The sequence below is a fragment of the Mycteria americana genome, chromosome 1, assembly GCF_035582795.1.
Source record: "Mycteria americana isolate JAX WOST 10 ecotype Jacksonville Zoo and Gardens chromosome 1, USCA_MyAme_1.0, whole genome shotgun sequence".
Taxonomy (NCBI): domain Eukaryota; kingdom Metazoa; phylum Chordata; class Aves; order Ciconiiformes; family Ciconiidae; genus Mycteria; species Mycteria americana.
The window spans coordinates 163,447,605-163,461,957 of NC_134365.1; the positions used below are offsets into that span (position 1 = coordinate 163,447,605).

Here is a 14,353-nt window from a genome sequence, read left to right on the forward strand (position 1 = left end):
AAGAAAAGAAAGCCTAGGGTTACAAAGATGCTTTTAATTAGTGGCAGAAAAATTACTATGCTAAGAAATTGTCCAGCAAACAACACTGTCAAAACAGTTTACAAAATCAGTGGATATTCCAACCATACCCACAGGGCAGTTGACAATAATTACACTAGTTTTACAGCTATGAAAAATATCCATCTATCCCTGGATGGCAGCTCACAATCCATCTTTAGTGCATTTTTATTTTTGAGGGAAAAATACCATGAAATAGAAGAGGCAGAAGAGGAGGACTTGGGATATAGTTTTCTTATGTCTGCCATGTAAATGTGCAATGCAGTAAGGTGTTGGTCTCTAGGCTATATTGCTACTGTGAATTTTGGAAGACAGCTATTTCATCCCATGGCCATTCGAGCCATGTCACGTGGTGCTACGTACATCTGTGTACAACATACTGAAACCAAAATGTTCACCAACAGACCTGTCATACAAAACACAAGGGCCTGAGGGTTTGCTGGACACCACTTGATACGCAACAGGCTCAAGTCCTGGGTTCTGACTTCTGGCTTATCCCGAGCCTCCTGGTGTGAGGCTCTGTGGCTGGTCAAGGCCTGCCTGTGCTACCCTAACAGAGTTGTTGAGAAATTTGGAGGAGTCAAGAGCAAGCGTTTCCTTCCACACGCGGAAAGTCTTCCTTCTATAAAGACCAGATGTTCTAGCCCAATATTAGCTCCCAGAGCTGCCGCTTTCCTGATTGTGAGGATTCTTCTCATCAGCATGTCAGTTAAATCCACACCTGCAGCAAATACTGTAAATTACAGCTCACCAGCAAGTCTTCAGCAAAAACCACCGTTTTTGTATAAAAAGGCCAATCACTGAAATCAAATATTTTTGTTCCTTGGACAAATGCACCTATTTTAACTCAAGAGGCCTTGAAACACAGATCTCCACTCACTTCAGAACAACTAATAACCCATTAAACTGCACAAACTCCACCGTTACAAAAGCCCCATCACACCCCAGACAAGCGCCCTTGCACTCAACCTACAGATTGGCCCTTTCCCTTTCTGCCCAGTAAATAATTACTAGAGCAAAATAAACCAGCAGTAACCAAGCAAAGAAAAGAAAACCATTAGAGGCAGGCAGTCTGGCCGACCTGGCTCAAACCTGAGCCTGAGCCCAGGTCCCGGCATCTCCAGGCAGTGCCCGTACCAACAGGCTACTTGTGAGAGGGCAGCTGCTCAGTCGCACCTCCTCACTACGCAGTTTGGTCTCTGTTTCACTGGGATACCAAAACCCAAATCCCCATGTTTTTTCCACCTGGTTTCCATCCACAACCCTAAGTACAAAGCATCTTTCCAAAGGCAGTTTATCTAACATTGTCTAATATGAATTGTGAAAAGTACCCAGTAGCAGGGCTTGCACCAGAGAAATTAAAAGGATGACGTTGTCCTAGGGGAGGCACAGGACGTATGTGCCACCACACCGGCACTGTCACCCCAGTGATGCAGGACACGACGACCGAACCCTTCAGCGCTGGCTGGTTTTGGAAGTCGGAAGGCAAAAGGCAAGCTCACCTCCCCAGGAACAAACTTGCTGAACAGGTTTTTACCCAACATACTCCCAGTGCCTCTAACAGACCTATGCCACCAGGAAGCAATGTTCACTTAGATTATTTTATTAACTGTTTGTTAATGTTAGCTGTAGCAAACATTAGCCTCAGGAATACTGTCAGAAAACAGATCAAGAACGACTGCAGGTAGGAGTACTAATTTTTTTAACCATTCATCATAACCAACCTTGCAGTAACTAAAGTAATTCATACCAAAATACCAAATAAGAGGATACAGAGAGGGCAAGGGAAAAAAAAAAAAAAAAAAAAAAAAAAGACATCTATTTTTTTAGACAGAGCACTTTTGATCTGACATAACGCCATCCAAAATAAATCTCAAGTGCAAATATATTTGAATACATTCACTTCACATTCTCCAGCTTCATTAAACCGAAAACATCCCCGATGACCACCACCCAGCCCACGCCGGCCATCGCGCCTCGCGTGTCAGTTCTAACAGAAAGCTTCCCACATTTTCCACTCAATCTATTGCTGTACATAGGACATCCAAACATACATTGTCTCTTAACAAAAGAGCTTCCCAGTAAGTGCATTTTGTTGGAGGCAATAGAACAATATTAAAAAGACATTAGAGCGAGTGTAATAACGATATTAGTTTACTGCTCCAAAAATACACCTACAAGTGATTTAGAAACTTCAGGCAAATGCTCCTGCTTGCAGACTAGTCTCGGGCCTCCTCAGTTTGGCTGGGGCTGCTAGAGAACAGAAGGACGTGTTTAACAGCCACCCTCGCAGCAAGAGGCAGAGGATATTGCTTTCATCCACATGCACAACCAGTAAAATGGAAACGTGCCTGTGCATATGTATGTATATGTCTTACTAAAGTACCTGATGGACTCCTGTCTGACAGAGACCAAACTTCATTGTTCCTCCCAGGAAAAAAAAAAGGTGTCTCTGGGAGCGTGGAGATTTTTGACCAACATGAAAAAAGGGAGAGAGCCCACCTGCGTTACCACATGGTCCAAGGTTAGCTGAGGAGAGCAAGCCTGTCTGATCTCAGACCATGAGTAAAAGCATCTGATTAAAACCTGCTGAGTGTTTTCATAAAGTTTTTTTTCTTACAGGCATTTAGACGATGGAACGGCAGTCTTGTAGCATTTATGTCACTTGGCATTTTCTCTGGAGTGTGCCTCGGTAACATGAAATGCCTCTTACTCACGTATTTGTAAATAAGATTATTATTCAAAACTCATCTTAGCTTTGATCAGTCTACCTCAAAGTAAAATCTGACAGTTTATTCAAGGGAAACGCTGCGCATATAAAATCTCTTGAGATTTAGAGCCTGATCACACTGCTGTCTTGCAGGACCAGAAGGAGAAGCACAACATCCACAAAAGCAGGAACTCTCTGGTCTCACAGAGATCTTGATTCAGTGCAGTTCCATGACATCTCTACTAAAAAATTTAAACACAATAAATTAAAATCTCAGTCCGCTGGGTATGGAAGCAAACCAGCAGTCACTCAGGTCACAGCAAACGCGAGCTGACAGAGGAAGCATTCAGGAATGAGTGCGCCACACCAATGACATCATCTATAGCCATCAGTCATGTCTGACTTGAACGTGGTTACAAGGCCTATGGGACAACACAAGATTTCCCCAGAACTTGGAAGGCATTTTCTAACCATCAAGTGTGGCCCTGCTGCCATGCCTCAGCCAGCGAGCACAAGGCAAGCTTCATCAGCTCCCGCCTCATGGCCTTGCGGCTGCGCCCATGTCCCATGAACCACAGCTTGGACACTTTCCCTGCTCCACGCTGGCACGGGTCTGATCCATGGGGGCCCATGAGCCCCCCAAAATAGCTATGCATGCATGTAAGGTTGCAGGGTGGGGAAAGACTGCACTACAGCCTATGCTACAGGAGGGCCTTTCCCTGCCACAGTGAGAAAGCACAGGCCCATTACGTGACCATCACGAAAGCCTCATACGCTGGGATAAGGGAAGATCATCGATGTGGCCAAATGTGGAGGACATGGGAAAGGAGAGCCAGGAGACTTATCTCCTGCTCTCCCTGAGCATCACTGAATGACAGCTCGCACCAGGGAGGGAAAAAACTGACCTGAAGGTGAAGATCAAAGGAGGAGGACGAGGCATGCAAGCGGGACCTTGACATGGAAGCTGCCACAATGAAGGCTGGTGGCAAGACTGTACCTCCAGACCACTTGCTACCACAGATGCCACACTGTAAGGCAGTGAGGGAAAGGAAACAGGAGGGTACGGTATACTGGTGGAATACCACGCAGGGAAGATCACATGCAACACTCAGGAGCTAGGAAGCAGCTGCAGCGGGTGGCAGTCCCCTGCTCCTGTTTTTGTTGACAGCCAGATTCTTGTATAATCAATGAAGAAACATTGCAGCTCCAGAGGGCAATTCTGCCTGCCCCAAAACAGCCACCTGAGCACACTGGCAATGAACTCTGCCTTAGCGAGACAGTTGTACTCCTTTACTCTTGACGACAAGGAGCCCAGACACCTGTGTTACAGGGTTCATTTTAGATGAGGTGAATCCCAGCTGCACTGACAGCAGGGAATTACTATTATTCTCTTGAGGTGGTATTTAGTTACACCAAAACAACCTTATAAATTTATTGCAGTGAAAAGCAGCTCACTGATTTCCAGCTACACATCCTTATTGCTTAATGCATTTTGAACTGGCCTTTCATTTAGCTCTGTGAAATCACATTTTAAAAGTCACTTTACATTTTCAGGGAACGTCAGGCCACTGAGTTCTAAATTACGAATAATGTGCATCATCACATTTAGCTGCAAGCTATGAAGGTACCCAGTCAAAGTAGCCTGCTTTACGCATTGTGCATTCAACATTTGCTGTCTGCGCATTATTTCAGTCCTACTCAATTCACCCTCCCGCTACCCCACCAAAATCCAAAACAGTACATTGTTTATGATCTTCCAGTGGTGAATATTTTAATAGGTTCAACAATTCTTTCATGTTCTAGCTATCGCCAATCATTAAAAAAAATCTCCCTCTACATACTTGTTTAGACCATTCTTTGGCACAGACAGCAATACAGATTTTTTAAAAAAAGAAAGTGCATAGCAATATCTGGAAGATATGCAGGACTTTAAATGAAGTGGGTTTGGACACACTCCCCCACTCCCCAGTTAATTTAGCAATTATTTCACTAACCATCTACCAAACAAAAAAGTGTCTGTTTAGGATCAAATAGTGATTTTACCATTTTTTATCTGTCTAGCCAACTAATCTCAGATCCCAGATTGAGCAGATCTTCAATTGAAAGGTTTTTGTTTGTTTGTTTTTACATTACTAAGCAGTAACATGAGGTTAAAAAACAAACAAACAAAAAAGCACTTTCTTTGGAACATCTGAAAAATATGTCCCATCAGTGTTTTGGTCAAAGTAAGAGATGGCTTCATGTGGCAGCACAGACTATTCTGTTTTCCTTCTCCCTCAAAACTGCTGCAAATGGATCAGAAAAAAGTTTGTTTGTTGGTTTTAATTACACTTGCTTGTGCATTAGTAACAGCTGGTAAGGAGAGAAAGTAACTCTTCTACATGAAAAGTAAATCATTCATCATTCACACCTACCACAACACCTGCCACAATATAAAGGCAGACATTTCTTCCACTAATGCGTTGTTCCTGTCACATTTCGAGTGCTCAGAAATGAAATGTGACAATTTGGTCAAGCTAAATATTTTACAAATACTTAAATATTATATTGTACAAAGTTTAAATACTAAGTTTAAAATTGTATTTGTTCTTTTGTGGGAAATCACCCTGAAAAGCCTTTGTACTTCAGATCAGTTTGATTCCCAAATTATTTTTATACTCCAGTTTAACAACTGCATTGAAATGATAGTGAAAACTTCACCCAGTATTTCCATGACTATTTCTGAAGTCATATACAGTCATAATCAATACTACAAATAACAAACCCACATTGTTAACAGCATGAATTTTCTCAGTTATTCAAAGCTGTTAAAAATTATATACGTATCTACAGCTCTGAAAGGGAGAAAAAAAACCAACCAACAAGTGTTCATGATAAGCAAATAGTATAAAAATAACCTCAAAGATGAGACTGAGCAACAGGGTTCTTAAACAAATAACCCTGCCAGAAATTTATACTTCAAAGGAGGCTTGAAAACTACTCACGGGAGAACAATGCTGTCAGCATCCAAAGACAAATTTCATATTTTAAACAGTTCTCCCTTCTGGCGTAAAATGAAATGCATAAATCATATTTAGCAAGAGTCTATTGCTCGAAGGGTGGGATTAAAAGCAATAAGCACTGGTCTGAGTGTCGTTGCTCTGGACCTAACACTGCCAAGACACTTGGAGATCCTCTGCCCTTCTTCTCCTCTCCTCCCTTTCAAAGTGTAGGTGTTAATCCTATAGGAAGGATTAGATGACTATAAAAATAGCTTTAGACCGTAAAGACAGCTCTTACACCTGGGCTCCTACTTTGCTATTCGGCTTAGGCCAGGTAGTTAGGAAGCGTTGGAAGAAGCGTGATGCATCACCCCTACATACCAGGTCAAAGCAAATAGAAGTGACACCTTTAAACAGAGCAGCCACACACTCCCACCGCTACTTCTAAGTATGCGGATCCCCACCCTGGGACCCGATACCCCATCAGGTATCCACCCCATTTGGAGGGAGGGTGTACAAGAGGCAAATTTTCATGATAACCTAAAGGCACCTCATTCCTTTTAAGATATTTTCCATTTGAATGTAGTTGAAGGCTCCACTCCTGGCATGTATCCCACATGCTTTTGCACAGACTGCATGCATACCATCAAAGGCAGGATCGAGGCCAAATGCAGTAACAGAATAAGTCTCTTATACTGCCTTAAAAACAGGCGATTGATCATCTGCTGTGTGTGTACAATAAGACCATTTAGTGTTCCTTTCTTTCAAGATTTTAGTGGACTGCTTTCCCACTTTACACTCACCACATAAGCTGTATTCCCTTTAATGCCAGTGCTTGCCTTCCATAGTCTTGATGTACAGTTTTAGCCTTCAGTCCGTTTTGCTGGCGCTGGTGTCTTTTTTAAACAGTGTGATTGTAACATATGGCGCTTTTTACTTCAGGTGTGTTTTACTACAAGTACCTGCCCTTAAAAAAAAATGCAGCAGCAAAGTTACACTTCCCCCCCCACCACCTATCAGCTATGACAAACAAGATTACTTAAAAAATGGCTATTTTAGGTATGTGATTGCTAACCAAAAATCAACACAGCAAACAATTACCAAGGCAAAAATACAAAGAGAAACATTTTAATAACCATCTCATTCGCTTGCATTGTCTAGCACCTTCTCCAAAAGAAACTTGCAATTCTCTACATTTGAACATACACAGATTTGTTATTGTAAGAATGCTCTTGGCTTTCTGATCACAACACTGGCTTACATCAAAATATTTTCTAAAATAGGCAAAAGCAGAAGGATTGCTCTGACTAGACTTTAAACTCTCATCTAATGCCCCAAATCAACTTTACTAGAAATAGCCAACAGTAAAATTCAGGTGAAAATTCAATACTTATCAGGAAAAGAAATAACTAAATAATCCTCTTAAACAGTTAAATAGTGTGGAAGGAAAAAGAAAAAGATGATCTAGCAAAGCTAATGTAAAGTTCTATGATGAGGCTATTTTCAGTAGTATTTGGTTAAACTTTTTCTTACAGCAGAGTCAGACTAGTACAAAATTCAGCTACAGTAAATCCTCAGGTAACTAGATCTCCATAATTACAGTACAGTAAAGCTACTGGAATTGGAGGCTCTGCTTGGTCTCTTTCACTTGGCTCATAAAATCATAGCTTTATAAGTTAATGGGCAAATACCACCCACACTGTATTATATATGCCATTTCAATGTGCAACTGAGGAAATAAAAAAGAAGAGATGGGCTGGGCACCTTCAGAACTGAGCCTTTCATACCACAGACCAACCTGTCATCTTCAGGTTTAACGATCCAATCATTTGATTTCTTTGCAGTTCTTACAAATGCAAACTGATATTAATACCGATTTTTATTTCCCACCTTTAATTTACTCTAATTTCTACTTGACAAGGAGTTTGTTACTGCAGATCCAGCAGCAACAACCACAAAGCTAGTGGAGCCCTTTGTAAAGAAGAAGAAAGGGGAAGAAAGACGCAGATTCTTGTAGCCAGGAGAATTTCCTCCTCAGGTAGCTGTAGGGACAAAATCCCACAGGAGAATTTATTTTGCACGTCCATCCCACTGTCATCAATGCCGAAGGAAATCTGGAACTTCTCGTCAGCTAAACACCACGAACCTTATGGATCAAAACATGTTCAGCCTTTGGTTGCTGTAGTCTAAGTACAGATCTGTTTATTACAAAATGTTATTCATGGTGAAAAGCATTAACGAAACACTTCATGATTAGTTTCCCAGTTCCCTGGTTCCTTTAGCTGCATTATAGCATTTTAACTAGTTGACATCTAACTCTCAGCTAGAAAATACAACTGACTTTGTCTTAACTTTTCTGTACTGATTTAAAAAAACCCTACATTTGACACCTAAGTACCTAAAAATCACTTTATCAGCTTAAAAGGGATGCTCTGATCCCCTCTGCTAATGAATTCGGCTGAAAAGTTTCATTGTTGTCTGCCTAACAAGCCTCTAAGAAATTGTCCCGATGGGGACAATGCATGTCTTCATGTGAAACGTGAATGCTCATCTCAGTAACTCCCAAAAATCCCTAGCCCCCAAACCCATCAAACTGCAACAACAGGTCTCTGCATAAGCTAATTAGTCCTCCTGAAAAAAACAAACCTTGTTTCTTGTAGTACAACCATTACTGCTAACTTCCTTTAGATAGGCGTAAAACATTTGTGGGAAATCAGCAGTGGCAGAGCAAGTCTTTTAAGTAACTGTTTAAGGCTGCAAAATGTCACACACCAACCATTCAGTTCCTGGAGACTTCCAGCGGGAGACTCTTGCCAGAGCCACTGTTACTAAAACAAAATTACTTTCCTTGAGCATTATTTCAAATGCACTGTGTGGACAAGAAAAATGAGGCATTAAAAGAACAATGAAAAAACTTACTACCAATATGTCATCTTACTCCCTAAATTAGCTCTTGCAAATGCTGAGTCATCTCTGCCTAATTTTACTAGCAAAACTAAAAAGTGGTTTGTGGCTGTTCTTTACCCCGTTAGCAAGGCACACATTCACTGCTGGAAGAGACTATTTTCCTTTCTGAAGCGTATCGTCAGCACAACGTATTCCAGCTTCAGAGCCTTGACGCTGAATGGTAATGACTTGCAAGAACCAGAGCTAGCTCATCACGAATTTCAGATCTTGGAGTGACTTGCAGGGCAGATGCATAAAACAGTGCTTTCCTCACAACCTGAAACAAACTACTTTGCAAATCAGCACTTAAGAAAAATGGAAGGCAACAATACTTTTGTGCTACATGGCTTTTCTAAAACCAGATGCATGCTAAAAAAGCCTCCCTGAAAAGCTATGTCTCGCTGAGAGGTGCGAGAAGGGAAGGAGTCAGCCCAAAGCCATCACAACTGTGACACCAAAACCCTTAGTGGAGACTCAGGGATGCCAGCAGGCACCTACCTCTCCGACAAAGATTACCTCTGAATTATCTATGTTTAATTGACAGCCAGGGGCTGTAACCGGGCAGCAGTGCCCATCTGGCATAAGCTGCACCTTGACCATGAACCTGTGACCACAGAGGTGTGCCTGATGGCTATGGGCACAGCGTCCTGCAGCGCAGGGATGCCCACAGCACAAGCCTAGTGTGTGCACTGCGGACACTGGCTTCGGAAAACACACAAGACTCCTTTTCAGAAACTAGATGGGGGTTTGATGCGAAGGTGATAGAACCTCATTTTTCAGAACATTTTCTTTATGGAAAGCTGTTTTACTGAAGCTCAACTCTGGAAGCAAGTACATACCTGTCAAATAAATGTTGATATTACTTTCACTCCCTGTGAGCAAAAAACTGAATGAGTTTAACCCCCGGCCTCGGCACTATTTAGCAGCACACTGTGCTCCTTGTTTCTTGGGAAGAGCTGCGACTGAGGCTCAGAACACTCATTAAAAATACCTCAGATTGAATTTCATAGCCCACAACTTTTGAAAAGGAATATAATGGCACCATTCAGTGCTTTCAGTGTAATTCAGCAGCATAGCAGCCAGCGCGTCATTGGGGATGGAAACACCAATCTCTGTGACACCCCCCACCCCTTACCTCCCACTTCTCCACTCCTCTCTGTTTCAAGGCAAAAATCGTCTAACCACCTTCTCGGGTTTTGGTTTTTTTTAACATTAAGTAGCGCTTGAGAAGAAAATAAAATCATTCTATTATTCAGAACACTTTCTTCTCTGGTCTGTTTTCTTTGCCTGCTCGTTTTTCCTCATTTTGTTTAGCCATAAGCAAACACTTTAATAGAATGAAGGACTAGGCAATTCTAAAGTCATCACATATGAAAACAGAACCCTTATAGGCAGACTAGAAACATGAGAATATGGTGGAGTGTTATGACTATATGGGAGTTACTAACTACAAAACTAGACTGAGATGCAAAGTGGTTATTTACTATTTTTACTTGGATACATTTTAGTTTAGCCATGATTCTAGTACAACCCTTTGAAGAAAAGAAATCAAGTTCTCAACGTGCAAGAGTTTCTCGTCTGGTCATGCAAGATCTGTCACCAACCCGACAAACTCAAACAGCTTAGCAGCCTTTGTATCGTGGATGTATAAGAAACTTATTCAACATTTCTCTAAGCAGCCTCAATGACCTTGAGACTGAATACATTGGGAGTCTGAACTGTCTTTTAAACATGCAATGAAACACACAGGAGAAAAAGTGACAACTGTCTATACGCTTACAGGATTTGCAGGGGAAGGTACAAGCTCTGTGTTTTGTGCATCACTGTAAAGTGACACCTTTGGTGGGACACAAACCAGAGTGGAAAGAAGAATAAGGGGAATTGGTATAGTGGGTGTTACAGCAATGGCTTCTTCTACCAACAGATTTCAGAGGCACCTCGTAATGATGTAGTCAAGTCACATTTTCAAGGGAAGATAAAAAATATCCACCTCCCTTTTTAATACAGCTACGCAGTTTTTCAGAATGATCCTCAGGAGCTTTTCTGCTCGTTCTTTGCAGCCTGCCTCCAACTTGCAGCGTCTCCTAACACAGCAGATGCTTTGAAAAATCTACCCATGAGTCATCCCAGGTCTCTGAAAGATTAAACTGGCTCTAGACTGTAAAAATCCGATGAATGGTTATGTTAGCAAACAACACATTACTGCAGCAATCACTGGGGAGCACAAACAGAGGAGTGGTGCCGGTGTGCACCGGAGAAGCAGTGACTTAGCCTCCAGTCACTCCAAAATCCAAAGCTGCTGGGACTGACCCATATGTTGAATCTAGCATTAAACAGCAGAGCAGCACAGACAGAGCAGAGACCTGCTTATGCATTTGTGGGAAACCAGGGAAAGAAGGGATTTGTGCTTGTACCTGCAGCGTGGGGGGAGATGGAGGGAGGAGAAAGGCCAGCAGGACATCTACGCTGCACATGATGTCGTCTGTTAACAGCACATGGTCTGAGCTGGGCAAAAAGCCTCTTATCCATCTTCAGAGTGCTTCCTCCTGACTACGAACAAGTTTTTACTCTTACCTATGCTGAATTTGAGACATTCAACTTTTGCCTGGTTTCCCACCCCTTCTTCTGCCTATGCATGTGCTCTGTGTGCATATATGCGTGTGTACACCTTCGAGAACTGCCTGTGCCTGCAGTTAACATGCAATACTTCAGAGGGAAATAGCTTACACCCTTCTGCTTCATTGCTCATTTAACCACACAAAACATTCAAGCTAAGGAGATTCCTAAGAGATCTGCTTTCTGTCACTCAGATAGAGGCCTCAAATATCAAAGGAAAGCAACACCATGTTATCAACAAGTACATTAACACAGTCTCTGAAACACAACTTTTATGGCTTCTATTTTGTTTTAATGTGCAATGCTGTTTTCTTTTATGCTCTGTTTAAAAACATGTGTTGTACAGACTTAGCTATTGTGATTTGGGTTTTGGACAGAATATTTAAAATAAATCTTTAGGCTCAGCAGATTTACAAAGGCAAACGAGCCACTCAACTGTTTTTTTTTCTTAAGGCCAGAGTACAGCAGTGCCATATTAGATACCACTTTGATGTAGATAGGCTTTATCAGCAACAACAGGCTTCACGGGAAACAAGCATCCCCTGTTCAGGATATGTTGAAGAGAAGTCTTTAGGGATGTGCTATCAAAAGTCAAACATCAGGCTGACACAATGAAACTTTTTTGACCACATTTCCAGTCTTAAGTTGAATTCCTCCAGAAAGAGAGTTCTAATTACTTTAACCTTGAGGATAATGTGTGTAACTGAAAAAGGATTTGATTTTATCTAATTTGTGTTTTTTCCTTAGTGATGAAAACCAAGTCCTTATGTGCTTAAAGATGGCATGCATCTCATTTTAAATGTACAATTACAAATATGCTTTATTGAGTGTTAATATTCAGGTAATTTCCAGATTCCTGGGGCATGCAAGAGCAATACTTTTATTTACAACATAATTGGATGCTACAAGTTATTATTACCGAGATGTCATTTGAGTGTATCAATAAAGATTGCCATGGAATTATTATCTGTCAGGGTTTGAGCAACTTGTCAGAAACAAAATTCTCCATCTTCTGCTTTTTATTTTAAGGATAAGTCTAAATTAATCCCACCTAACTCTAAGCACTTAATTGAGGTGCCTAAGGCAGAAGAGTAATTTTCCCAGATTCCTGTCTAATCAGCAGAGGGGAAATAAGCGCTTACAGACTACCAGTCAGTCAACCTAAAATCCGAATCATCTGGGAGGTGGCCCCTCCTCCTTCACTTTTTTATAAACTAGAGTAACTACAGCTGGCATAAACGTCTTGCTGAAAGACAGTTTCACATGAAAATATATTCTTTACAATATTTAAGTTTGAAAAGAAAAAAAAATTAGAACTGAGGAACCTTTACAACATAAAGAGGTTCATGTTTCTTTAAAACAGAATTTTCGCTCCTACAAGACGACATTTCAGAAAATGGCCAAAATAAAAGCAGAGTGTTCCCACTTCTTCCTTAGATGGGCTTCGAAACTCCCCAACAGAAAGCAAAGGGAGAAAAAACTAAGCAAATCAGCGTGCAAAGAGAGCGCACCACTTGCTGAAGGTGTCTCCAGACAGAGACTGAGCCAGTGGAAGGATGGCTGCACCTCTAACAGCCAGAATCCAATACCATCAGCTACCGCCTACCTGAGAGCAACTATCCTCTCCTGGCCAGGCACCTAAGCAGAAAAGGCAATGGACTTCTACAAAGCAGTGAGGGCCTGCCTGCCCAGCACGGTGCTGATGAGATCGGATTTGCCAAAGCACTGAAAAGGATGACATCATTTTTTTCTAGGAACAATTTTAACAGGATATAGAAACCTTATGATAAACTTCAGCTATCAACAGCCACTCCTGTTAAGTGTTAGTTGTTTAAAAGACCACAAATATATGGAGATAAAAGCCAGCAGAATGTTGCTTAGAATTTACCACTGATCATTTATTATATTAATTGACTCATCAGAAAGTTGCTCCAGATTTGTTTTTTTCCAAATTGAAAAATACTTTTGTACCTATTATAAGGCTTAATAAATATCCTTCATCCTTGCCTATTTATAAAATTTTAGGTTATCCACGTTCTCACCAACCCTCAAGTGAAGTTCTGGGTCAGCATATACCCGTACTTCAGTCATCTCCACTGAAAGACTGTCTTGCTTCTAGTTTCAGAAATTATCTTTCTTCACCATAGTTTACTCAGAGAAGTCAGACTACCCTGTCAGACTCAGGATAAATCTCCATAGGGAAAAAACTTCTGCATACAGAAGACCACAATGGCATGGAACCACAATTACTGCTTGCACACTTCTTGCAGCGGCCTTTCACTTGTTTTTAATCACAAGGTCTCCTAATGCTTGACAAAGAACACCATGTGACTAAAACAGGGAGAGCCACAACCCTGAGTGGGCACTAAGGAGCCACTATTATCAGCTCTTGCTTTTTTAGACTGTAAATATTTAGTAAATTGGGAGCGAAAATTACTCGGTACCGAACAGCTTGAGACATGCTCTTTACTCCCGCACATTGACCAAGGTCTTGGCCAAGAGAACATTATAGGTTTTGCAGGATGAGAAATATACGTGGACCCACATGTCACTGGCATCCTGCTGGCTTTTTAATTCTTACCAGTTCATCAACACTCCTTGGCAGGTTCATACAAGCTGAGTGAAGGCAGTGACTGCTGAGTCCCAGTGGGAGACTCCTGCAGAGCACACGCTGGGGGAGCTGAGGAGGTTGGCCATCATGCCCCAGGTAGACCTAAGACTTGGTCACCAAACAAGGTGCTGCAGTTCTGCTTCTAGCCATCCAGAGGTCACATCAAGAAAAAAGTCTTCATGTTTGTAGTAAAATAACAGGTCTAAAACCAGGCTGACAAAGTGCAAAGACTAGCAAATACAGAGGTCTGTCATCACTGGAATTTACATCTCATCACCTTTGCTGGTACCAAAAATATGTAAAAAAGTAATCAATATGTATTATGTGTACTTAAAGCACAGACAATTTGCTCCAACCACAAAGTGAGGTTTACTCAGTGACAATATGATATAGAGATTAGTCCAACGATGGGTTTGGTGGGTGGCTCTCACC

The 14,353-nt window shown here is 41.6% G+C and overlaps 1 protein-coding gene across 5 annotated transcripts in view; it reads right to left on the bottom strand.

The window, feature by feature from the left end:
• The window catches only part of FARP1 (FERM, ARH/RhoGEF and pleckstrin domain protein 1), a 171,640-nt gene that overhangs the window by 71,052 nt on the left and 86,235 nt on the right, over positions 1-14,353 (bottom strand). The window lies entirely within an intron of this gene.